The 27505-nt window shown below is 50.5% G+C and overlaps 1 protein-coding gene and 1 pseudogene across 5 annotated transcripts in view; both read left to right on the top strand.

Moving 5' to 3' along the window:
• Positions 1 to 27505, top strand: part of tweek (transmembrane protein KIAA1109 homolog tweek) — a 1194469-nt gene that overhangs the window by 53111 nt on the left and 1113853 nt on the right. The gene's annotated exons all lie outside the window — the stretch shown is intronic.
• On the top strand, positions 7469 to 8596 carry LOC142784444 (uncharacterized; annotated as a pseudogene).

Below are 27505 nucleotides of genomic sequence, written 5' to 3'. Positions count from 1 at the left end.
TTTAATGTAGAAGGGTCTACGTGGCAAAGACTGGAAAGGGGAAAACGTGGCACCTGCTCGTGAGAGAGTTTCCGTCTGTCCGCGTGACCATCCGTGTGTCCATTCATGTGTCCGTCCGCCTGCCCGTGCGTCCATTCGTCCGTACGTCTTCTAGTCTGTCTGTCCGTCCGTCCGTCCGTGTGTCCATCTAGTGAACACTACAAGTACTGTCATCTTGCACCTCACATCCGCTGTGGCACATACCCGCTCTACGCGTGTGCGTCCATCCGTCCCTCCCTGCATTTGTCTATGTGTACGTCCGTCCTTGCGTCCGCCCATGCATTTGTCCATTCGTGCATTCGTCCATGCGTCCATCCGTCCTCTCGTGTGTCCATCTGTGTGCCCGTCTTATCGTGTGTCCATCCGTGTGTCTGTCTGTGCATCTGTTCCGGCGTTGGTCCATGTATCCGTCCGTTCATGCGTCCGTCCATGCGTCCGTCCATGCATTCGCTCGTGCATCAGACAGACGATGCATGGACGCGGACAGTTGATGATTCACGATTTGCCGATAAGAAGTATGATACGCACAAGGCGACGGCGGTTCCCGCCTGAAGATGGAACCCTAACGTAGGAGTGCGCGAGAAATAGAAATGACGTCACATGAAGACGTTGGCGATTGTGTATTCGATGGCGGCGCCGTACGATAGGGGGCACAGTGTAGTAAAAAAAAAAAAAGCTGTTTTGGCACGCGCCTGTGCGTTCAGAAAGTCAGCGGATAGACAAGGCTGCAGAGCGGCGGGCGCGCAAGGTGAAGGCGGCTCGCGCCTGAGAACTAAACCCTGATATGCGAGCATGGGAGGCAGAAGCGTGCCGTGAAGCTGCGTGGCGGTGCCGACAAGATTCTGGTGTACGAGAACGGGAGGCCAAAGTGGTGCGGCAGCGTCGTGTGAACCCAGCTTTGCTCTCCTCTCCATCATTCACTCCGTGGGTATGTGTAATTTTTTTTCCTCTCCTCGTGTGCGGCGTAGAAATTAGAAGGGTCTTTACATGGCGAGGACGGAAAATGAAGAAGTGTAGCACAGGCATGTCGCAGATTGTCATTTGAGAGAGAGCATGCATTCCATCGCAGCCTTTTCTTTCCTTTTCTTTTCTTTCGCGCACAGCGTTGAGGTGTAGGAGGGGCCGCCGCGGGATAAGGCGTGGTGCTGAGAGCATTCTCCGAGCGCGGTATGTTCGAATGAACCGTTGGCGAGTGCTTGCGCGCTTGAATGACAGAGTGTTTTTGCCCATTGCAATACACATACCTATCACGGGACGTCAGCATGAGTTCGAATTAAGCGTGTTTGAATTAATTAGATTCGCCTGTACATTGCATTTGCTGTCAATGTTCTCGAGGAGAATTGTTTTTGCCGGTTTGCCAGTTGTCGGTTTGGCCATCATGTGAGTGATTGAGTTAGGCCTAGCGGTCTGATTGTCCCTGCTTCCAAAGGAGTCTGTATCTGAAGTGACAACTAGGCACCCCATGGACTGTTGTGTGGGTCAAAGAAGTTGTGGGGTAACTAAATGAGGCACGCCCCTCTCGAAACATGAACACAGTAACGCAGTTGAAACCAAACCAAACCACACATTATTTAACTGCTATTACAATGGCGATATCATCAGCTGAATGAATACATCACTTGTGATCAACACGGCAAACACAACCTTACACTTAATATACACTTATTCAAACATAACCGCAAACGCAAGGTAGCACGAAGGCGGCGCCGCCAACACTTGACTTACCACGAGGGCCCACAGCAGACGACCCGCGGTGCCATCCATCTATGGACCCACTGTAAGAGACGACTGTTCACCCCAGCCGCCACGCGCCAAAAAAGATTTCTACCGTATAAACCGGAATATAAGTCGAGATATTTTCAATAAAATATTAACCTAAACTCGTCCCTCGTCTTATATAGCGGTGTCTAGCCGAAAGTGCACCGCTGTCTGGCAACATGTGGCTTGCATGTGCTTGAGAAGCCGGACGCGGCCATAACCGCATCCAAATCCAATCGTAGGCTATTTTTTTTTTCTCTCTGTCTGTTTTCTTGTGTTCGTGATTTGCTTCCGATCTGTTCAGAGTTCTCGCTCCGCTTGAAATTGCGCTGCATTTTTAGTGGTATTTTTTTTTCGTTCAGTCAATATGAGTAGCAGTATGAGGAGGCAGTACTCAGCTGTGTTTGAACGGCTCAGCGCCGCTTTGGTGTATCAGAAAAAAAGCGTGCGCTATTGGAGGGCACAGAAAGAGAAGCTGCAGATGTGCAATCTTCAAAAAATGTCGTTTCGAGGATGAAGTGCCGTTCATCCGCAGCTGGAGGATAAGCTAGCGCACTTTGTGTGGGAAGTTCGTGCGCGCTTGCTGCCAGGGACCGTGGATACTATTCGCAAGAAAGCCGTGGAACTCGCTCGAGAAGTTAGGCTCACCAGAGAAGAGTTCCGTGTGCCAAACTATTGGGTGCGTCGATTTATGCGATGCATAGGATTTTCTCTTCGGCGGCGCTCATCCATCTGTCAGAAGCTGCCCGAGGAGTTCGAGGACAAGCTTATAACTTTCAGCACTTCGTGAACCGGCTTCTGTAGCAGAACGACTATATGATGGAGTAGATTGGCAACGCCGATGAGACCCCCGTGTGGTTTGACATGTCTTCGTCGACCACGATCACGCAGCGCGGCGCCAAGGATGTGAAGCTGTTGTCCACTGGCAACGAGAACTCGCGCTTCACCGTCATGCTGGCTTGCACGGCAGATGGTAGAAAGCTTCGGCCCTTCATCATTTTCAAACGCAAGACAATGTTAAAGGAAGTGTTCTCGCCCAGTGTTGTCTTTCCCGTCAACAAAAAGGGATACATGGACGAGGTCATGATGCTCGAATGGATAAGAGTAGTGTGGAACCGTCAGGCAAGCGCAGTGCTGCGTCTTCGCAGCTTGCTGGTGTTGGATGCGTTTCCTGGTCACTTAACCGACGCTGTGAAACGCGCACTCGGCAATGTGAAAATGGACCTCGCCGTGATACCAGGTGGTATGACGTCCACCCTCCAGCCGCTCGACATTGCTCTCAACAAGCCGTTGAAGGACCGAGTGCGGCTGGAGTACCAAGAGTGAATGTCCGGCGACATCCCAGACACTGACGGGCCGCCTACAGAGGCCTCTGCTTGTGACTGTTTGTGGCTGGGTGCTTTCCGCCTGACGTTCCTTGCCAGATTTCATGGTGGAAAAGGCTTTCAAGAAATGTTGCTTCAGCAACTCGCTGGATGGCACGGAGGGCGATGCACTGCTGGAGGCGGCCAGCGACAAACTCTCGTTTTCGGAGGACAGTGGTGCTTCTTCGGACGAATAAGATCCAGTTGCGATGGTGGTTGAGGGGAGCTTTGACGATCGCGGTGCGGTGCGCCCGATTCGTGAATAAATGTGGTTTGGCAGTTCTGGGTTGTTTTCCCTTTTTTCTTTTTCGGCAACTTGAACTTGGGTGGTGTACCTATATTCCCTCTCGACCTATAGTCCGGTTTATACGATAATGTCTCATGTGCCGCCAGCCAGCATCGCCGCCAGGCGACACTGCTGGCGCTACCGCGCTAACCATGCTGATGATAATGGTGTTAAATGCTCGCGAGCATTACGGCACCTACCGCTCGATGGTTGTGAACCCTAACTGCGACCTCTGGGTGAAACACGCGAGTGCCATGAGGTGCAAATCACTTTACAGAGGTACCAGCTCCCCCACATGCCCCCAACCAAATTTCAAACCATGTCCGAAAAAAAAAAAAAAACCATGAAACAAATAAGCTACGCAAGCTCTAACGAAAGATGACAACACATATCCCTAAATATTGTCCGCGCACTATGGCTCTGCCGCCGGTCGACACAGCTACACTGTCCGGCTCGACGACTTCACTTCAGTACCGGTCCCACAAGGGCAACGTGGCCGTTAGCGAGAGAAAGCGTCACTCACACCGACACACCTTCTAGTTGCGACCAGCACTCACGAGGGCGCCGGACTGCAGGCAGTTGCGTAGGTCCCAGGCATGTCCATTGCCCGATCTCACGACTGCATTCCTGGCCAATGGTGAAGGCGATGTGCAGAAGACAGCCAGCCACGTGTTACATCACTCCCTCTGCGTACAGTTGTACTTGTAGCCGTTCTTTTCATCGCGCGTATTTGTGTTTTTCTCTTAGTTGATTTTTGTTACTTCTTGCCATTATCCTTGTTTTAACTAAATGCTTGTTTGTTTATAATGAAATGCCCCGCCATGGCGGTCTAGTCGGTCGGTTGCTGAACAACAGGTCGTGGGATTGGATCTCGGCTGCGGCGCCAGGATTTTCAATGGAGGAGAAAATGCTGTAGGTCCTTGTGCTCAGATTTGAGCATAGGTTAAGGAATCCCTGGTCGTCGAAATTTCCGGAGCTCTTCACTACGGTATCTCTCATAATCATACGGTGGTTTTGGGACGTGAAACCCTACATACAGTCGAACACGGTTATATCGAACCCACACATATTGAATTTTTGGGTACATCGAATTCGCAAGTTACCCCCTCAAAATTCCTTTGTAAATTGTAGAAATTTGCACGTTTATATCGAACGGTATGTTTGTCTGCCTTTGGATATAGAACGCTGCACCAGCTGAAAGGTGCAGTTAGACATTTACCCCTCCCCTTCCCCGTGATCTCCACTGCAACGCAGCTCTGCACGCGAGTTGGAAGGTGCGCGTTGGCACTCGCAGCACCCAGTGACCTCTGCGCGGCACCACGCCTCCGCCAAACTTGAAACGCTCGAAAAAAAAGTAAGGGCGAGAGGGTTCGGACTGCACAATCCCTCACTTGCGGGAACGATTTTTTTTCTTTTCTTCTTTCTCATGCTTTCTCTGCATACCCGTCGGCTTGGAGAGCAGGAACGAAGAAGTTGACGTCCTCCTCCTTTGGCCTTTTCTTCAATTTTTTGTTGCTGTTTTGCGAGTTTTGTTCAGCCAACCACACCGCATGCCTTTTGCTTTTGCCCTCGCAGGTAGGTGGCTATCGCCTCGCAAGCGCTTTGTATTTTGTTGCTTCCGCTGTCGCTTCGCCTATGTACCACCGTATGAGCAGCATTTTTCAATTGCTGCGTGGTGTGCAAAACCGCTGCGGACTCCTTGAATTGTCGACTTCTCGTGTAGCTATGACCAGCGTCAAGAAGCGCAAGACCCTTGACTTTACGACGAAGTTGAAGGCAGCGTGTTGCGGCGGGCGAGAAATGTTCGACCGTTGCGGACAACTTCGAGATACCATGGAGCACTCTGAGTACCTTGTTGAAAAAACAAGCCAGATGTTATGGCAAAAAGGCGGAGCAGCGAACGTCGCGAGCCTGTCATGTGCGCGCTTCTACCCACAGGAATGTAGAACAGGCACTGTATGCCTGGTTTTTAGAAGTGTGCGGGAAGAACATTCTGGTGGATGCCCGATGCTGATCGCCAAGGCCAAATGGTTAGCCGCTGCACTCGGTGAAAGAACTTCACTGACAACAGAGGGTGGCTTCATCGATTTAAGGAGTGCTGCAAAATCGTTCACAAAACCGATTCTGGCAAAAGCGAAGTTGTCAGCAGCCAGGAAATCTAGCAGTTGATGACAAAGGAGTGGCCGGAAACCTCCGCGAAGCTCTCTCCCGCAGAGATCTTTAATACCTGGCGAGACGTGAAAACGGATACAGTGGTCCACTGCTTCCGCAAGGCAGGCTTCGAGACGGCGGAACTTGCACAAACTAGTGAAGACGACGACGAGCGCATAGACGATGTCCCGCTTTCCGGCAGCAGTTCCACCAGGGGTGGAACTGCTGCGCCAATTGCGCCATTGTGCGCCAATTTGCCCCTCTGCGCCAAGCTGAGCAGAAATGGCAATTTGCGCGAATATCGTCTATTTATAGCATTCAACGCCAAATTTAGCCGAGTGTTGTCGTCGTCCGGGCAACACTGAGCACTGGCCCCACACTAGACGCAGCTGCATCCATAGCCACGGCGGCCACGGCAGTTCGGTGTGCAGTGCATTCATGGTTACCTCGTGCTTTTCCGGAAGGCTGTCATCAGCATGAATAAAAGTAAGTACTTTGAACAGTTATGTAGTCATATAACTTGAGGCATGGCCTCTGGAATTTTCAGCTGTTACAAGTAAGACGAACAATCCCTTCGCGTCTGTAGTTTTTTTTTGTTATTGCGGGAGTACGCAGTTACTGTGGTGATTGAAGTCTAATTGTTCGGGACCTGCACGATTTTTTAAAAAACAAAATTGTAGGGAAACTTGCACTCTTGCACGAAGACATGCATCGCGAAGCTGTTGCAGGCGAGCATTGACAGGCTTATTTTCAATAGCACGCCGTGCCATTCGGATCGTGGCCACTTCCTAGGCCTTGCGAACTATCCCCCCTGTTCTGTGCGGATAGACAGCTCCGATGTTAATAACGGCCCCTTTTGCATCAGAAGTTCATTTGAAGCCGAATTTTTCGCACTGCTTTAATGAAAGAAGTGGTGTGGCGCTAAAACAATTGCATGCAGAGCGTAACACAGAACACAGCCGCCGTACTCGTTCGCGTGCCAACGAGGCCCGACTCGGCCGCGATAGCGGGCGTCTCGATGGGATGCCGTGCCCACTTTCGCGTCTCCTACGCAATGAGGCGTTGTGAAATCGCCTCCTTCATTAGCTGCATGCCTTTCCTCGCGTTGGGGCCTATCGATGCGCCTGAGACCATGCGCGCTCGGCGAGTGTCGCGCGGGCAGAACACGTTCGCGGTGCTTGATTTTACGGTCGAGGCGACGGCGTTCGTGTCGGGCCTTGCCGGCGCGAGCGGGGCGGAGCACAGCATGCAATTGTTTTAGCTCGAAACTACTTTACCAAAAAATTTTAAAAAGCAGCCACCGTTAGGAACATTGTGTTGATTATATCAAGGTGCCAGCTCCTATTTGACAACACAAATAGGAACAATAATAGGGGACACTGCCCCTACTTGAGTCCCTGTTTTGTGGTGAGCAAACTGACAGTTGTTGCCGGTTTTGTTTGAAGACAGTTTTTGACGTCTGGCTTTTTTCTTTTGTCTAGAGCGGTGCACCAAGCTGAACACTTATGGGTTCACGAAAAAGGATGCCAATGGAGATCTGATATCACTCTGGTGTCAGCCAACTTCTAAGGACAGCGATGCCTTTTGCACGCTTTGCTGCACTACTGTGCATTGTGGGCAATATGGCACTGCAGCGATATACCGTCACGCAAGCTCTCAGAAGCACATTGGACAAGCGAAGAGAAACCGCAATGCAGAAGGTGCCCTTAACAAAAGTGCAATGATTCAAAGCACATTGGACCTACACAGTGCAACAGCGGTGTCCCTTCAAGAAAAGGTCACAAAGGCAGAAACTCTTTTTGCCCTTTCTGTGGTCTCGAGCAACCTTCCGTACACATTTGAAGTTGTAGCAACGGCGACGTACCCCCACATGTTTCCAGATTCCGAGACGGCAAAAGGCTTCCAGTGTGGACGCAAGAAACTTTCATATATCATTTCTGATGGGCTTGGGCCATATTTCAAAGCAAAAGTTATTAAAGAGCTCGACATTCCCGACACATTTTAGAGCATCATCATTGATGAGAGCCCAATCCCCGAGGCCAAGGTGGAACAGCTGGATGTGCTTGTGCGATATTATAGCACTAACACCGAGAATGTTGTAGTAGAGCATCTCCAGTCATTTCATTTGGGTCACGCGACCGCTGATGAGCTCTTTTCGTGCATTGAGGATGCCCTCAGTGATGTTCGTAAGAACAATATGACATGTTTTTACAGTGATGGCCCGAATGTCATGAAGAGCCTAAAGCGAAAGTTAAAGACGGAAGTGAGCCCCAACATGGTCGACATTGGTGAATGTGGGCTCCACAAAGTCCATAATGCCTTTGCAGCTGGGCTAGATAGCTTCAGTGCGGAAGTGGAGTCGCTTGTCACTGACGTCCACTACTATTTCAAGTTTGCCACGAGGCATGCAGACATGAAAGATTTGCAGAGGGATCTTGGAGTGCCCCAACTAGAATTTTTGCGGCACGTGAGCAGCAGATGGCTGACGTTGCTTCCTAGCGTTGAACGAGTGCTCAGGTCGTATGATGCCCTCACGGCGTTCTTCTCCAATGCTGGACAGCCGAGGCCTTCATTGTCCATGAGGCATGGTCGGCTGTCTTCCGCGTTTTCAGACAAAGCACTGTAGGCAAAGCTGCTTTTTCTTCGTAACGCAGCTCAGATATTTGACAGATTCCATACACTGTTCCAAAGCAAGGACCCCCTCGTGCATGTTGTCTATGACGAGATGGTGGCTCTTGTAAAGCAAGTCCTTGGAAGGTTTGTATGCCAGGAGTCATTTGCAACGGCTAGTGGGGCGCAACTGAAAGAACTTGATGTACACTCCGCTGCAAACTGGAAGGCAAAACCAGAAATTGGCCTTGACACGGAGCTGTCAGTGGTGCAATGGAATCCTACAGAGAAGAAGGCATTTTACATCAGTGCAAGAGCCTTCTACATCGCCTGTGCCAAGCACTTATCTCGAGGCTTCCACTCGACAACAAGCTGTTGTTTCATTTAAGGTTTTTAAACTCAGTCATAGAAGGGAGTTCGACGACTCCTTCGCTGCGCTGTGTGGCTAACTCTCTGCCCAAGTCATCCCACCCTGCGATGTGTCATCACTCACCGATGAGTGGAACTCCCTGATCTGTGAAACCAGTGACTGGGAATCGTCACTTAATGTAGTCACTCATTGGGTGAGCGTGTTCTCACTACAGACGCCTGCTGGGCAGGCTAAGTACCCGAAGGTCACCAAGCTTGTGAAAGCAGTCTTGTCGCTACCTCACGGTAACGCAGACTGTGAACGAGGGTTTAGTGAAAACAAACAGACAGTGCACCATCGAAGCACATTGTCTATAGCAAGCATTTCTAGTATTCGGCAAACCAAGGCCTTTATGAAAAGGTACAGTGGAGATGCTACAAAGGTGCCTCTTACCAGGGACATCCAAAGAAGTGTTGAAAAGTCCCACAAGGTGTACCGGGAGCAAATTGAACGAGAAAACGCTGCGACGTCCCAGAAGCGAAAGCATGAGGAGGAGGAGCTAAGTGAACACTGCGAGCGAAAGAAGCTGATCAACGAGAAGTCGAGCCTCCAAAACCGATTGTCGTCTCTCAAAGCTCTGCTTGCAAGTTCACAAGAGCTTATAAGCGAAGGTCTGGCTGCCAAAGACATGGACAAAGTGGAGAGTGGCAATGTTTTGCTGGGGGATGTGAACTGCCCTCTGTGCTTGAGCGAATCAAAGCAGTTGACTTGGCTCTTCAGTCTATGAAGGCAACCTGAATCCTTGTGAAAATGGTGTTTGTGTGCACATCTCATTACGTGGCTGTGTTATGTTTTTGTGTTTAGCGGCAAGGTGCTGCAAGCCAATTGCCACCTGTGGTTCTTTTGGCACTGATGTTTACTCTTGTACATTGTCGTCGTGATCTATGTAAGTGGTGTTGCAGGAAAGTGCAATGGTTTGGTTCAGTACACATAAAGCTTTTCCCCCATGATGTTGTGCTTTCCATCTGTTTTCGACTGAAATTATTAGCTTGTCTAAGGCAACTACTGTTTCTAGTGTCTGCCCTTCTATTTTTATTTCCGGAAGTTCAGCGAAAAATGTTTTGGTTGATTGCACTCCTAAACAATTCTGGCCAATTCTATTTTTCTAGCAGTTTTTGGATTAGTTGCTAATAAAAGTGCGCTCAGCCGCATTATTTAAGGCCATCACTGCGCTCCAAAACTGCTCCGAAATAGCCCCTAAATTGCTCCAAACCTGCTCCAAAATGGGATTTTGCTGCTCCAAAGCTGCTCCAAAATAAGACTTTTGCTGCTCTCGTGCCTACTCCAAAAAGCTAGACCCTGCTTCCACCCCCGAGTTCCACACGAAGTGTCTGCGAATGGCTTTGTGGAAGCGGACTGCATTGTCCAGGCTGACAGGTCATGTGACAAGGAGAATCGTCCGGACGAAGCGCTGTCTACACTCGCGTACTCCACTGCTGAAGTGGTGGCAGCGTTCCAAATCATTTGCCTTTGTATCAGCCACATGGGGGGAAACCGGGCTGTCACACCTGGACAGCCTTGATAAGATTGCAACTAGCGTCTTCAATGTTTCAAAAACGAAGAAGCAAGCCAAAATTAGTGATTTTTTTTCAAACAAATAAATTATTATATTGCGGTGTGTGTGCAGAATAATTGTCATTCTTGAATGCGCCTATATATTGTCAGTGATGATCCACTACAGGTAAGCTCTCGGTGCGTCTATTTTTTATATCGAATTTTTCATATATCGAACTAATTTGCGATCCTCTTCAAGTTCCGATATATCGATATTCGACTGTATCAATCACTCAATCAATGTTTATAATGAAATGTCCGTGTCTTCTCTGTAAGTACATCAGCCACACTCAAATATCTTTACATGGGCAACCCTGCATAGGTCGACCAGCCTAAAAAAGAACTGAAATGTACTACTAGGAGGCCTTTCAGTTGTCGCAGGCTTCCACTTTATGTTTGTCTGCTGCTGCTAGATAGGCGAGGCCTCCCCCCAAGTGTGTGATACTCATCTGTGTGGTAAGATGAATAGAATTTAGGTGTTGTCTGAAAGTTTTAAATTTCAGAAATCTTCATAAGAACAGTTGTCAATGCAGTGAAAAAATTTTTGGGTCGCTGCAAAAATGAACTATCGTATTTTCTTGCATATACCAAGTTGCACTTCTAACTTTAACTTTACGAAAAGAAAAATTGTTCACTCTTTCATTTAAACTGCACCCTCACTTCATAAGCACATCTTACTCTATTTTAGTATGTGTTGTATGTGAGGAAATATAGCAAGAGCTTTCCTTTTCAAAGCGCACAGAACGGTAAAGGCCTGGCCAGAAGAATCTACGCCACACGCAATCCTACGTGCGCGTGACCCCGAGATGACCAGCGTTTGGGGCGTCGTGAAGCTGTTCAAGAACAGCGGAACGGAGTGTTGCAAGAACTACGAGTAGTAGCTCTGGTCTCTCGGCGCTGGTGTTGCGCGGTAAAGAATGCCATCGCGTAGAACAAACAAGTGTAGCGACGGGTCTACGTCGGGCAAACGTAGACTTCGCATGATAGACCGCAAGTGGACATCTCTGAGCTGTTCTTTGTGTATGTCGGTGAAAGCAGACGTGGCGAAGACACAAGGGTCAGAATCATGTGCTGAAAGGTCGGGTGGGTCTATGCATAGAGTTTCCTAAAATTAACTAGAGGGGACTCTGGCGCTGCGATCGTTCAGCGACCATGGAAATGATGGGTAGTACACACATTTGCCTAGTCTTCGTACTTGCGGGCAGCGAATCGTACTTGCTGCTTCGTTTATTGCTGTGTTTCGGTTTTGTTTTGAAAGAAAGATTCAACCTTTTTGGACTTCCTGACCCAATTTGGAAGGATAAGCCTAAAAGAATCGGGTGGTGAAGCGCAACCGCTGAACGTTTGCTCATTTTTGTTTCGTGAGAAACAGCTTCAAGCCACACGAACACACACGAGAGCAAAGCAGGCCTGAAGTACGAAGTTTAGACAAATGTGTGTACTACCCATCATATCATGCTCGCTGAAGCGCCGTGCGTTGCAGCTCCCATAGACACTAGTGCCAGAGTTCCCTCTAGTGTATATTAGGAAACTCTGTGAGTCCACGGGGTGACGGGATAGACAGTCGGCATCCTGGTGCATTAGGCCAGATTTGTATGCCACGTCAAAGCTGTATTCTTGGAGCTTTAATGCCCAACATCCAAGGCATCCAGTTGGATCTTTAAGGGACGACAGCCAGCACAAGGCATGGTGCTTCGTAATTACCGAAAAAGTGCGGCCAAACAAGTATGGTCAAAATTTTCAGACTGCCCTGACTAGTGCGAGGCACTCACGCTCTGTGATGGAAAACTTGCTCTCCGACGGAGAAAGGAGTAGTACTTCAAAGTAGTTTAGTTAAAAGTGTACAGTAGAGATAAAGCTTTTTCGGTAGAACAGTCATGGTCCCCCTCCTGCACTCTTTGTTTATCTTCTTTCTGGAGGGTCATACTTTTTTTTTTTAGGGACAAAGCTTTTCAAGGTGTGGATTGTTTGCTTGTAATATGCTGTAGTAGACACTTTGTGGTGATCTCACTACTTCCTGTAGCGGAAGATCACCGTAGGTCCAGGCTTTTGCGAGCCGCAGGGTTGCGTCTTTGTCACCTACTCATGCGTAGCGCACCGCTCCGCGCGTGCTCAACTAACAAAGGATTTAGCGCAGCACGGCAAAACAGACAGTGTTCGATTAACAGTAATACACCAACACTTTATTGCCTTTGGTGACATCCCCAAACAATAGTACAACGTCCGCTCCCGGGACACGGGGAGCAAAGGCTTTCGCACGCGGACATTCATGATAAAGGGGAGACCGCGAGCACGTCACAGCTAGCAATGACGAGCTTTGATACGCCAGTCGGCAAAAAGGTCTGTCGCGGCTATGCTGCGCACTCTCACGATGGCTACTGGGCCTGGTCGCGAGAGTTGGGGCAAACCTCGTACGTGTAGGCCTTCAGCAAGTGCGGCTTCGCGTGGTACGACCACTTCAAGCACTAGGCACCTGTTTGGCTTAGCGTACAATACCGAAGCTAACACTCGGGTATACACACTGTAGGGGTGCTGACACTCCCCCCCCCCTGTAAAGTTGTCTGCGCCGCGTGGCGCACGTGTCTCGCCCCAAGGCTTCGTTTCGGTGGTGACCACCGCCGGGCGATAGATGGCGTTGTGTTCGCTTTGAGTACCATTGTTGGTAGAGTGGTGGCGCCGGTGGTGGCCCCTGGCGGAAGGGGGGCCTTGGTGGTGGGCGAGCGTTGAGCGAGCGTCTTCTGCGCGTGGCGGCTGCTGCGAACGGTTGTCTGTCGCGTGGGCCCCCCGGTGCTCGGCACCGCGGGCTTCGCGCCGGGGTCCCACGTGGAAGGTCAGGCGTTGGCGACGCCGCCTTGGGTATGTGCTAGTGTGTTGGGTGTGTTAGTGTGTGTTTATTATGTTATTGTGTGTTTAGTGTGTCACTGCGTTATGTTGTTTGTATGGTAGCGTGTTAATGAAAGATTGATGTATCATTCGGCGGACGATATCGTCGTCTAAATTAGTTAATAAATGTATGTATGTTGTGTGCTTTGTACCGACTGCGTCAACTGTGTCCGTTCACTCCAAGAGCGTGGCGTGGCGATGCGCGTGTTCGCCTCGCCGCCGAGACCCCACAACACCCACCAGGGATGCTTAGGCACTCTGGTAAGCTACACTCCGGCTATTCCTGAAGGGGATGCAGACGAAAGAAAACCACATGCTTACCGGGTGCTGGCCAACAAAGGAGAGGCCCTTTCCGATGTACACGACTTCGCCTCGCTGATTCTCGCAGCCTCAGAGAACACGCGCCACGCCCACGCGTGCGCTGTTACTAGAGCATAGAAAAGGAAAGGAGTAGTCGTAAGGCGAAATTCCCGAGAAATGGTCGCGGGCGCGCCTCAGATCACCACACCTTCCTCTCCCTAATTCACCCTATATATCGTTCTACAAAGGCAGCCTGTCGTCGCCTATGCATGCAAAGACGTCATTCAATGGGCAGCAGCTAGCCTCAGCCTAGCCCTGCAACTGCTGCTGAAGAAAAAAAAAATGGAACAACAACAAGCAATACACTTGAGAAATACAGCAATACACTTGAGCATAAATAAAGCAATACACTTGAGGTACTCGGCTGCTGACCCGCAGGTCGCGGGTTCGAATTCCGGTTGCGGCGGCTGCATTTCCGATGGAGGCGGAAATGTTGTAGGCCGGTGTGCTCAGATTTGGGTGCACGTTAAAGAACCCCAGGTGGTCTAAATTTCCGGAGCCCTCCACTACGGCATCTCTCATAATCATATGGTGGTTTTGGGATGTTAAACCCCACAAATCAAATCAAATACAATGGCAATGCGGAAGGGGGGGGGGGGGGTAAGGGGAGTTTCATGATGCTCACGTGGGAGAGCATCCACGGTGCGGAGGAGATGGGTCATGCAATGTTTAGGTTGGGTGACTAGGTGGATGCAAGAGTGCAAGGCAAAAGGACTGGTCGAAGCCCTCATGCGAGGAACAGCCTCAGCTTTATTTTGTCGATGTCGACGGCAAGCCCGTGCATCCGATGAATGCTGCCGCTGGTGGTTTGGATGATCCTCGCTGCCACAGCCAGTCCTTCTGCTGGAATCATGGTCGCCAAACCAACTGGCTGCGAGGCGTCTTGGTGTTGGCAGTGAGTCGTACACAGCGCCTGCAACAGTTGGCCTCGTGCGGCAGCCGTGATAGAAAAAGCAGCAGAGCTTCTCGGCGACGACCGGGAGCAGGGCACAGCTAGGCTGCCTGGCGATTGCGGATCTCAGAACACTTACTTTTCCAGAGTCTAAAACAGTGTAGGGGTCGGTGACTTCCTAAGTTGTCTTCGCCACTACGCACAGAAGCACCCTGAACGTATGCTCGCTCACACACCTCTAATAATCGGGCCTCTCCAAGCACGCTACGCGAAGGAAGGTGCAGAGCGTCTTTTGTTTCCCCATGCTAAAGAACCAATTCACGATCACCTCTGCCAGCGATGAGAGAAAAAGGAAGACACACGGAAAAGCAACATGAACACTCAAAAGAAAATCAACAGCAGCAACTGGGTGGGGCCGACTTCTTTGCAAGCACTGGCTGTAAAGAAGTTAGCTGAGACTGGACAGTTAAAATTGTCAAGGTACTGACACCCCTTGTAAATTTGTTTGCACTGCGTGACGCAGGTGTCTCGCCCAAAAGCCGCCTTTCGGGGTACAACCACTGGGCAGTAGGTGGCATTCTTTTCGCGTTGATCACCACTATCATCATCACCATGGTTGTTACAGTGGTAGTGCCGGCAGTGACCCCTGGCTGAAGGCAAGCCCAGGTGCAGGCGAGAGTTCAGTGAGTCTCTTCTGCGCGTGGCGGTTGCCGCGAACGATTGTCTCTAGTGTGGGTCCCCGGTGCGTGGCACCGCAGGTTGCGTGTCGGGGGCCCTCGTGGCAAGTAAAGCGTTGGCGACGCTGTCTTGGGTGTGTTATTGTGTTTGTCATGTTATTGTGTGCTTGTCATGGAGTGTATGGTAATAGTGTGTAAGGATGTCCTAGCATATTGATAACGATCCATCTCTAGATACGGCGGTCGATATCGTCGTTCTAAAATTAGTCAAATAAATGTATGTTGTTTGGTTTGTACCGACCGCGTCTGCTGTGTTCGTTCACTCCAAGAGCGTGACGCTCGCTCGCCGTTTTGGGACCCCACAAAATGTGGACCTTCCGTTGCAAAAACAAGCCCGCCATCTGGTGCGAAATAACTAAGGTGACTGCTTCCTCAGATTATACCGGTGTGTGGTCCCATTGCGGTCTGCCTCACTGGGTGCGCGCCGTTGCTTGCGTGAAGTGCCACTGAGCGAGTGAAGCTGAGAAATCCTTGCTCGTGTTGCTAAGAGCGCCGTTGCGCTTCAGGCCAAGATCACCTCTCTTAAATGAAAAGTGGCAATGTTTCTGGTCGTATTGGGCCTTTTGCTTGGCCCTGGTTGATGCCAGACTCTGCTTTGCTTCACTGGGAGCTTGACAAAGCCTGTCCTGAAAAGTTGAAGCGTAAGCAGAACAGTCTGCTGGTTCTTCCTTGTCTCTCAGCTGGCATCACATGACACTGGTTACTGGATTTGCCAACTCCCTTTCCAAGTTAAGTAATGCGGGAGAGAAACCAGTAGAGGGACTCTCGGAGGTTCGAATTGCAAATGCGAGTTCACTCAAATGGTCTGCCCAGTCCTTTTGACTTTTTGCAAAGTCCGCCAACATTGGTTTGAGCGTACGATTGGTTCGCTCCGTCAAGTTGGACTGTGGATGGTAGGGCGAATTGGTGCAGTGATCGATTTCAAGGAAACAGCACGTAGCACCAAATAACCGAGCGACAAATACCATGCGTTGTCCGTGATCAATCTTTTCGAAAAGCCACACCTACAAAACACTTCCTGTAGCCTCCCTAGCATCTCTTGCGCTGTCACTTTTCGTAGCAGAAGGAACTCCACCCATTTGAAAAATGATCAACGACTACAATCACATGTATGAACCCCTGCTTACTCCTGGGTAACGGCCCCTTTAGATCGCAGGTCACATGCCATGAACGCTGTGGCGGTGCGGGCACGCCCTGTAAAGTTGTTTGCGCCTTGTGGTGCACGTGTCTCGCTCAAAGCCGCATTTCGGGTGACGACCGCTGGGCGATAGGTGGCGTTGTATTCGCGGTGAGCATCACTGTCACTGTCGTCATCATCATCATGGGGTAGCGCCGGCAGTGACCCCTGGCGGAAACGAGCCTTGGTGGCGGGCGAGAGTTAAGCGATTCTCTTCTGCGCGTGGCGGCTGTCGCGAACGGTTGTCGCTAGCGTGGGTCCTCGGCGCATGGCACCGCGGGCCTGCACACCGGGGGCCCACGTGGTAAGTCAAGCGTTGGCGCGCCGCCTTGGGTTTGTTAGTGTGTTTGTCATGTGTGTTTGTCGTGTTATTGTGTAATGATGTGATAGCGTGTTCACAACTGATGTATCGATTTGGCGGACGATATTGTCACGTTTCTTAAGACAAACTTGGTTTAATGGGTTCATTGAGTCGACTAGCCAAGCAGCAGCTCAGACAGATCGTCGTTGTCTTCTTTCTCTCCTGTGTCTCAACCAAGCATATCATGTGGCAATAGTCCCCCCTTTGAAAGCATCGACTCGATGCTCGTAAAGAAAAAAAAAAAAATGAAGGCATACACACGCAGATACAGAGAACTAAAAGAGGGAGAGTGCCAGTACTCGCAGCGCAAATGAAGAAATTTCGCCAATGCTTGCGCCAAGCGCAAAAAGAAAAGGCATAAAAACACAGAACACAAACAGCAGCAGCAGCACAATGTCACGGCTTGTCACAACACGTGAACCACAAGGGCTACTGTGTGAATTAGGGCTTCAGCCTAACGACATGCACGGTTTCGGGCCGAAGCTGTCGACGAGAGGACGCTGCGCCATCCGGAAATACCTCGTAGGTAAGATCTGTGACACGTCTAAGAACCTTGTACGGTCCAAAATAACGGCTTAGGAGTTTTTCGGATAAGCCTGGTCGCCGGACAGGGGTCCACACCCACACTCGGTCCCCAGGGTGGTAGGTGACGTTTCGATGGCGGAGGTTGTAACGTCGTGCGTCTTCATCTTGTTGGTGACTGGTGTTTATACGAGCTAGCTGACGAGCTTCTTCGGCGTATTGAGTGTATTGCTCGGCGTCTGGAGCGATTTCATTGCTTTGGTCACACGGAAGCATAGCATCGAGCATGGTTCGCACGTTGCGTCCGTAAACGAGTCGGAAAGGCGGAAATCGCGTTGTTTCTTGCGTTGCCGTATTGTATGCAAACGTGATGTAAGGAAGAATTTCGTCCCAGGTATTGTGTTGTACGTCAACGTACATTGACAGCATGTCCGCTATGGTCTTGTTAAGCCTCTCTGTCAGTCCATTCGATTGCGGGTGATAAGCCGTCGTTTTTCGATGACTTGTGCAGCTCAATTTAAAAATGTCCTCCATCATTCGTGCTGTAAATGACGTCCCTCTGTCCGTAATCACGCATGACGGGGCACCATGCCGTAGGACGATTTGGTGCACGAAGAACTGCGCGACTTCAGAGGATGTGCCCTGGGGTAATGCTTTTGTTTCAGCATAACGAGTAAGATAATCTGTCGCAACTATAATCCATTTGTTCCAGAGGACGACAAAGGGAAGGGTCCAAGAAGGTCCATTCCCACGAGGTCAAACGGTGTCTGTGGTGGTGCGATTGGCTGGAGCAGGCCTGCAGGTCTCACAGGCGGAGTTTTGCGACGCTGGCACTCACGGCAGCCTTTCACGTATCGATGTACACTAGTTGATAGTCGCGGCCAGTAATACTGTTGGCGTACTCTGGCGAGAGTTCGCGAATAGCCCAAATGTCCTGACGTGGGCTCGTCGTGGCACACAAGGGGGATCTCGTCCTGCATTTCGGTAGGAACAACGAGTAGGAAGGCTTTGTCACTACCACGGGCAATTTTCTTGTAAAGAGTGCCTCTTCTTAAACAAAAAGAGGACAGTTCGCGAGCAATGTGTCGAGGGACCTGAGAGTTCCGGCCTTCCAGGGAATCAATAGCTGGGCGTAATTCGTCGTCTGCCCGCTGTTTTGACATAAATTCGGAATCGCTGACTGCTCCGAGAAAGGCATATTCATCCTCGGAGCCCCTGACAGCGTGCCCCACAGGCGCTCGAGAAAGCGCGTCAGCATCTTCATGTTTGCGCCCTGACCTGTACACAATCGCAATATCAAACTCCTGCAAGCGCAAACTCCACCGTGCGAGACGGCCGGATGGATCTCTGAGATTTGCCAGCCAGCAGAGTGAGTTTTGGTCAGTCACCACTTTGAAGGGACGACCGTAGAGGTAAGGCCGAAACTTGGTCGTCGCCCACACGACTGCGAGGCATTCTTTTTCCGATGTAGAATAGTTGGTCTCGGCTCGAGAAAGAGTACGGCTGGCGTAAGCTATTACATGTTCAACGCCACCGTGTCGTTGTACAAGGACAGCGCCAAGTCCGACATTGCTGGCATCTGTATGAATTTCTGTAGCAGCGTCCTCATCAAAATGGGCAAGAACAGGGGCTGTCTGCATTCTCTGCCGTAGCTCTGTGAACGCTGCATCTTGTTCTGCGCTCCAAATAAAAGGCACGTCATCTCGGGTGAGTCGCGTAAGAGGTTCAGCTACCTTCGAGAAGTTGGCGATAAATCGGCGATAATACGCGCACAAGCCAAGGAAATGGCGTACTGCTCTTTTATCTGATGGAACAGGGAAGGCGGCGACAGCAGCAGTTTTGTCTGGATCAGGTCGCACTCCATCCGCACTAATGACATGTCCCAGAAATTTTAGTTCTTCATAGCCGAAATGGCATTTTTGAGGTTTCAGCGTGAGTTCAGCTGTGCGAATGGCTTCCAGAACCTTTCTCAGACGCTTCAGATGTTCTTCGAAGCTCTCGGAAAAGATGACCACATCATCGAGGTAGACAAGGCAGCCTTGCCACTTCAAGCCAGCGAGAACTGTGTCCATCATCCTCTGAAAAGTGGCTGGTGCAGAACAGAGGCCGAAGAGAAGAACTCGGAATTCGTAAAGTCTGTCTGGAGTCACAAACGCGGTTTTTTCTCGGTCTCGTTCATCCACTTCAATTTGCCAATAGCCACTCTTAGATCGATGGACGAAAAATACTTCGCGCGTCGTAATCTGTCGAGAGAGTCGTCGACCCGTGGAAGAGGGTAAACGTCTTTTTTCGTGACGCTATTAAGCTTCCTGTAGTCAATACAAAATCGCAGCGTACCGTCTTTTTTCTTCCCTAGAACGACTGGCGAGGACCAAGGGCTGTTGGATGGTTGAATAATCCCGTCATCGAGCATCTCTTTTACTTGTGTCTGAATAGCCGCACATTCTTTGGAAGGAACGCGATAAGGCTGCTGCCGAATGGGGCGGACGCCATCGTCGGTAATAATTCGATGCTTGGCGAGGTGTGTTTGACGGACTTTGGAAGAACAGGCAAAGTAAGACCGAAACTCCCTTAAGGGGAGATGCTACTCGAAAAAGGTTTTTTTTTATTTCATAACCCAGCTCCTTGAAATTTTAGGTGTTAGTAAAGCTTGCAGTGCTGATTTCATAACTGCAATTACTTTTTTGATAGCTATAGTAGTTCCGGAGTTACTACAACTTTGATATCAAAATATAGTGTTTTTTGTGCACATAATAAAGCTTACTAAAAATTTTCACACAGAATTGCAAAACGGCTCATTCTGCTGCACTTGAGCAGTACAATACAGAAAAGTACCTCAAACAGAAAATTTATTTGCTACATTTAAAAAAAAAATTAAAAGTACTAAATGCATATTTTACATCTCTCTATCAGTGTATCAAGTTGTGTAACAAAAAATCTGTGATGTATAATGCAACCTAAAGTAGATACTTGTATTTTAGAGTGACTGATTGAGCTCTGTGCAAAATTTCATCAAGATAGGACTATTTTATGCCTAAAAAAGATTGTGCACAAGATGAGAGAATTACCTCAAAATGGAAATCGAGAAAAATGCATTTGAAAGTTGTAAATATGTTTACTCATGATTACACAGTGCGATTTGCACAAAACTTGGTGATATCATAGAAGGGACACAGCTAGAGCACCTAAAATTGTCCTGCTCCGTATGTGGATCCTTCTCGCCGCTTGAGAAGGGAGTCATCAAGGCGCGCTTTCTTTGCCACGTTCCGCCGATGGGCCCTTGCCTCGGCTGTTTCACAGGCAGACATTCTTTCGATTCTCCTCTGGTCGCGGGATTGGCCCAGGGTGATCAGTTGATCTGGTGGGACTACACCAAGCTCCTCTAGCAGTGTTCAAAGCTTGAATGTCCTTTATTGAACCACAACACGGCCATAGCAGCTGCAGTTTCCACTGTTGTCCGGGAGGCGAACTTAGTCTTCGGACACAACAACCAGATTTTGCTGTTCAAAGATTCTGCAGCGTTTTGGGTCTTCCCTTGGATACAACGCACCAGCAACTTTTCATCTGTGAGCCGCTTGTAAATGGGAAGCACAGCCAATCCTTGAGCCTTGGTCAAGATTGGTGTGTGGTCGGGTGGGGCCTCCCCAAGCGCTTCGGCTCGCCTATGCTTGCACCAGAAAGTCGCCCCTTCTGGACAGTATCGGTGGCTGCCTGCTGTGTTGCTCGATGATGAATGGAAATATGAAGCCCAGATGGCACGATGCATTTTCAGAATATCACCTCTGTTGTTTGTGATTGCAATACGGTAATAGTTCTGCAGCTTCTGAATTGTGCCATCTGTCAGCTTTTCCCCTCGTGGAAGTCGTGTTGGCAGTTTCCGAAGTGCAGTGCCTAGACGCTTGGCCACATGGTTTGTGCACTCCTCCTTGTCTACAACAGCTTCACCATATACCTTGGCCTCAGCGACAGCGGTATAAGCTTTGCTGTCCCCATCACTGAGGAACTTGGTGAAGCGCAATGGTGTTGTGTATGAGGATGTCCTGCCCCATATGCACAAAGCTGCCTCAGTCTCCATGGCATGAGAGGAGCACTCTGTATTTTTTTCGCAGACAGGTGTGTGGAATGCTTGCCATATTTCTTCCTCATCACCCAAGTCCTGGTGCCGGCTACAGGCAAGGCAGTAATTCGATAGCACTTGAAAATCTAGGCACAAACCAGTGTCCACAGACACAGCAGTGCCGATGCCATTGTGGCTCTTGTGCCCTCTTTTTTGCCATGTGCCATCATACATGACAGCAACATCAGCCCCATCCACTTTCTCTTTAGTTATCATCCGCGCTTTCGCCAGGTTTTCTTGCACAGCTTTGGTAGCTGCAGCATGAACTTTTTTGCCGATTGCAATAAAAGTCTTATGATGCATAGGTATTGGCAGTCCAAGAATCGCGCAAAAACGCGACAGCTGTTCATGCCCAATGCCTATTGCACGCGCAGCCACAACTACCTTCACATTGACAGCGAAGCTGTTGCGCGAGCTGCCGCTTCGATAGCTCCAGTCATCACCGGCATCGGTGGGCTGTCTTTCCGGCAGAACACGCCGCGAACTACGCGCGGCAGAAACCACTGACTCAGGACACTCACTGTTATCACAGTGCAGCTCGAGGAACGAAGAGAGGCCCTTACGTTTACTTGCGGTGTCGCGAACGACGAGTCCAGCGGTGTGGCATGTTGGACAAACAGCACGGCTTATCATCGATGTCAGTGCGCCGATGTCACAAAATACCCCGCTCACAGAGCCACAAACACTCTTCGTTCTTTCGCTTTCGAACTGTTCAATCTTTTTTTCTGATGCGCTGATGAACTTGATCGCGGCGTCGTTTTCCTCAAAGTTCCCGCAAGCCGCCGTATCCCCGCTGCCTTGATTAGGCCTAGTGGCCCGCGGCTCGCATTCTTCTACCGCTGCTTTGCGCTTCGGTTTACGTCGACGCCCTTGGTACTTGTTCTTGCTTGCAAACTTTCGTGCTCGGAAGTCTCGCTTCTTCGAGTTATCCATGGTGAACTCGGAAAAACATAGAAATGCACGGCAAGTGCCGATCGTCGCAAGCGCTCAGCGCGCGAGGCCGATCAGATGTAGCCAATGGCGGCCTCGGTAGCGTACCATGTGACCGGTAGAGATGCGCGAAGCGGCTGCAGCTTGGCTGTATACCGACTTGGAAACGACTGTTTTGTGAAATTTCTCACTAAAATACGAAACTAGGGGGACGCCTGTACACTAGAAGGAGCCTTGATCTACACCACCGAACAAACCCTGATGGCGGACGTCATCATGTTGCCGAGTGGCGGATTTTCAAAAATAGCCGTCGGATGCGTGAATTGGCGACTTCGGCAGCTACCTTCACTAGCGCAGATCGACTTTTTACCACTTTCTTGTTTGAATTCAGCTATGACCTTTGGGGAAATGATAGTTGAATGATCAAAAGTGATTTTAGAAGCAATATCTCAAAAGTGGAAATTTTCGCAAAAAACGCGATTTTCCGACCCGCATCTCCCCTTAAAAGGTCATGAAGTGCAGCCTTTCTTTTGTCTGACAGCGTCGAATTAATGTCGATATGGTCTAGAAATTCTTCATCCTCATGCGTTTCCTCGGACGGGTAGCACTCCGTGACGTCGGCAACAGGGTCTTCATAGGCTACGGTGGTTCCGCGGAAAAGATGCCGGTGCTCGTAGTTGAAGTTCGTAACTAGTATTTGCGACTGTCCGTTACGGACACGCACAACACTTCGGGCGGCACATACACCTTGGAGTAGCAGAAGTGATAGGTTGCTTTCAGCCACCACGTCACCGTCCCGGAGGTCTTCACAAATGACTTCAATGGGAACAGTCGCTCGAGGCGGCAGCGTCACACTGTCGTCAGCAACACGCAGCGCAGGTCTACGGCAGTTATCAGCGTCTCGATCTGTTGCGCCTTGAGTCGGGAATGTCACAATACGCTCACGAAGATTTATAATGGCACCGTATTCCCGAAGGAAGTCCGTGCCGATAATCAGCTGGCGTGAACAGTCGCGCAGAATGAGGCAGCTGAGCACAAACGTTGACGCACGAATTTTCACTCTTGCCGTACAGCGACCCAGTGGTGTTACAACGTGTCCTCCAGCAGTTCGAATTCACGTTTCATTCGACGGCGTAATCACTTTCCTGAGATCTTTTGCTAGCCTCCCGCTGATAATCGAATAGTCTGCACCAGTGTCTATCAATGCATTGACCTGAAAACCGTCAATCAGCACAGGTATGTCAAGTGACATGCGGTCACAGGGTTCAGATGTGGATTTCGGCGTTTCCTCGCTACTGCGATTATTCTCCGATTGAATGTCTTCCGTGTTGCGCACAAGCGTCGATGGGAGGTCTTCCGCACTTTGAGTCCCAGCGACCTTGCGTCCGAAGGCCGCTGCCTTCAGTTTTCCCGACGAGGGCTTGGAGAGCGTTCCCGTGCCGTCACCTCGAAACGTAACCCAGTGGCTGCGGGTCTCCTCGGAGATGGCGACCGCGATTGCCGTCGTGTAAAGGGTGCACGCTGTTGCGCGAGATACTCTTCGATATCCCTCGGCCTTTGACCAATTTGGGGACGAGGTGAATTGACAGAAAATTTACGCAAGCCAAGTTGCCGGTATGGGCATTCGCGGTAAATGTGACCAGCCTCACCGCAATGATAGCAGAGGGGTCGTCTGTCCGGCGTACGCCAGAGATCAGACTTGCGCGTCGGTGCACGGCAATCATCAATGTCCAAACCAGCGTGCGCCGACTGAATCGTGACTGACGGCATCATTGTTTGGATCGGGACGTATGGCACTGTCTGAAGCGGAACGTGCGGCACTGTCTTGATCGAGACGTGTGGCACTGTCTGGATCGGGACGTGCGGCACTGGCTGGGTCGGGACGTGCGGCACTGGCTGGGTCGGGACTCCTTGACCAGAACGAGGCGTGGCAGATTGCAAGGCTTCCGCGTACGTATGACGGCGACTGTCAGTAGACACAGGAGCCGTTTCCGGATCAACCGACATCGGCGGAAAACGATGAGTGTGCAACACCTGTTGGACCTCGTCACGGATGACACTGGTGATAGAACCAACATCGATTTGCCTTGTCCCGTACATCTTTTCCATTTCTTCCCGGACGACAGATCGGATAATCTCGCGAATTCATTCGGGGCTTTTGCTCCCAGGGGTGGTGAAAATTTCGGGAGTTGAGGCAGCATTCACTTGACGGTCAAACAGGGCAGACCGTTGGTGCAGTACTTGCTCCATTGTTGCCGCTTCAGTAAGGAACTCGGCAACACTCTTGGGGGGACTACGCACCAAACCAGCAAAAAGTTGTTGCTTCACACCACGCATGAGGTGGCGCAACTTTTTTTCTTCTGCCATAGCAGGATCCGCTCGCTTGATAAGCCGTGTCATGTCCTCAACGTACATCGAGACGGTCTCGTTTGGCATCTGGATGCGTGATTGTAGTGCACGCTCCGCCCGTTCGCGGCGGTCGGGACTCCTGTAGGTCTCCGGAAGGGGACGCTGGAACTCGCGCCAAGATGTCAGAACATCATCCCTGTTCAAAAACCACGTCTTGGCACCGTCCTTTAAGCAAGTGTACACGTTCCGGAGCTTCGCGGCATCATCTCAGTAATTTATCGCTGCGACACGTTCGAACTCACTCAGCCAGTCGTCAACATCTTCATGCTGCTCTCCATGAAAGGGGCTAGGCATGAGCGGGTTCTGGACAGTGCAGTAGATTGGCGTGGAAGGTGTCGGAGCTTGCACGGGATCTTGTGTCGAAGTCATAGTAGCTGCGTCAGTGGTTGGTGTCTCAGGTGGTAGGCCTCGTTGGCGGCGGCTTACTGTGTGAACAGGAGTGTCCACGGGTGCAAGGCTTGTGCTCCGGCTGCTGGGTGGGGTCTTGGGCATCGGGTGGATCATGAGACGGTGTACCCAGCACTTCCACCAGTCTTGTTACGTTTCTTAAGACAAACTTGGTTTAATGGGTTCGTTGAGTCGACTAGCCAAGCAGCAGCTCAGACAGATCGTCGTTGTCTTCTTTCACTCCTGGATCTCAACCAAGCATATCATGTGGCAATAACGTCGTCTAAATTAGTTAAATAAATGTATATATGTTGTTTTGGTTTGTACCGACCGTGTCTACTGAGTCCATTCTCTCCAAAAGCGTGGCCGAAGCCTCGCTCGCCAATTCGAGACCCCACACTGGCTGCCCAATGTGGAGCTCTTGGAGTATCGGACGACAGTTTTTGCGGTTCGGTACAAGCTTTTGTTAGAGCCGGGGTAGAGTAGGCTTAGGGGGACTTCTTTTCTAGCGTCGGTGGTGTGCTTTGTTGAGAGCGAGGAGATTGGTTTTGTGATGTGTTTGAACTTGTAGGCAGGTTGAGTTTTTATTTTTTTTTGTTCTCAAGTGTTGTTCTTGTTTGTGTTTGTCGTGTTAATGTGTACCGATGTCCTAGCTTGTTCATTACTGATGTATTGATTCGGCGGTCGATATCATCGTTTAACTTAGTTAAATAAATGTATGTATGTGTTTGTTTGCCTCGACAGCGTCTACTGTGTCCGTTCACTCCAAGAGCAGAGCGTGGCACTCGCCTCGTTGAGACCCCACAATGCTCACTAACAATCGATTTTATCAAGCCGGGCAGCTTGCCACTCGTTCATTTCACTGCTTGACAGAGCTGGTAGGAACGGCAATAGGTAAAAATGTCATGCTTCATGCCAAGCCAATTCATAACCTTGCTCAGTTTTGTAAAAACTTTGGAAGCACTCAGGTGACAGGTCATGGGCTCGTGGTGAGAGACTAGCATTAGTGCACCTCTCTGACTTTTGGGGATAACCACCTTAAACGGGTCCACTGACTCCTCATCGGTGGCTATGTATTTTAGCAGGAGTCCATCATGGTCCAGCAAGGATGTATCCGCAGGGTACCCAGCACCACACGCCGGTTCCCGTCCCCCTATGCCCGCCGCACTACCAGCAGCATCTCGAGGCTCTGTCTCCCTGAGACCGTCGCTCAACTCGTGGCAAAACGGATCATCTCGCTAGGCCTTCAGTAACTCTAGTCTGCTGAGAATGATTCCCATTCTCCCAAAGGTGGGACTGGTATCGTTCCCACTCAGGACAGCTACCATCGCATCCGCTCATGTTAGCGTCATGGGTTCGCTTCCCGTTTGCTCCTCCTCTCGCAGGCCTCGCGGCGTGCTGCTTGCTTGGCCCACGGTAACTGTGTGCTCATCAGTTCTCTCACCCTTTTTTCCACCCGGCGGCACTGCTGCTGTTTCGTCCATGTCGCTCGCTTGCGCAAAGGCACCGCTTCCGGTTGTCGCACCGGGATCCAGGCTTCCCGTAGGCACTGGGGCACGAAATAGCGCGTCAGCTACCACGTTAGTGATCCCCTTCCGATACTGCGCTGAAAAGTCATAATGCTGCATTAGGAGAGCCCAGTGCGCTAGCCAGCCTGCAGCATCACGGAGCCGCATCAGCCAGTTAAGCACACTGTGATCTCTTGGCACTGTAAACTTGGTCCCACCACTCAGTGGTCATCGTGAGAGTGCGCAGCATAGCCGCGAGGAACCTTTTTTCCGACCGGCGTGTCAAAGCTCACCATTGCCACGTGCGACGTGCTCGCGGTCTCCCCTTTATTTTGAACGTCCACATGCGGGAGCCTTTGCTCCCCGCGACCCGGGAACAGACGGTGTACTCTTGTTCGGGGTTGCTGCCAGAGGCAATAAAGTATAGTGCTGTTAATCGAACACTGTCTGTTTTGCCGCACAGCGCTGACCGCTTTGTTAGTTGAGCGTGCACGGAGCGGTGTGCTACATGTGAGTAGGTGACAAAAACGCAGCCCTGTGGCTCGTTAAGCCTGAACCCACAATGATCTTCCACTACGGGAAGCAGCGAGGTCACCACACTGGCGCCCAATGTGGAACCTAGTCGCGAGAGTTAGGGCAAACATAGTACGCGTAGGCCTTCGGCAAGTGTGGCTTGACGTGGTTCGACCGCTTCAAGTACTAGGCACTGCTGTTTGGCTTAGATTATGGTACCGAGCCCTAGAGTATGGTACCGAGCCCTGCTGCTGTGGTCTAGTGGCTAAAGTACTCGGCTGCTGACCCAAAGGTCGTGGGCTCGAATCCTGGCTGCGGTGGCTGCATTTACAGTGGAGGCGGAAATGTTGTAGGCCCGTGTGCTCAGATTTGGGTGCACGTTAAAAGAACCCCAGGTGGTCGAAATTACCGAAACCCTCATCTACGGCGTCTCTCATAATCTTGTGGTGGTTTTAGGACGTTAAACCCCACTTATCAATCAATCAATTAGAGTATGGTACTCAAGCTAACACTCAGGTAAACACGCCGGCCGGGCATG

The sequence above is a fragment of the Rhipicephalus microplus genome, chromosome 2 (assembly GCF_043290135.1).
Source record: "Rhipicephalus microplus isolate Deutch F79 chromosome 2, USDA_Rmic, whole genome shotgun sequence".
NCBI lineage: Eukaryota > Metazoa > Arthropoda > Arachnida > Ixodida > Ixodidae > Rhipicephalus > Rhipicephalus microplus.
The sequence above is the reverse complement of the archived record's forward strand: the minus strand, read 5'-3'. Positions and strand labels throughout refer to the sequence as shown.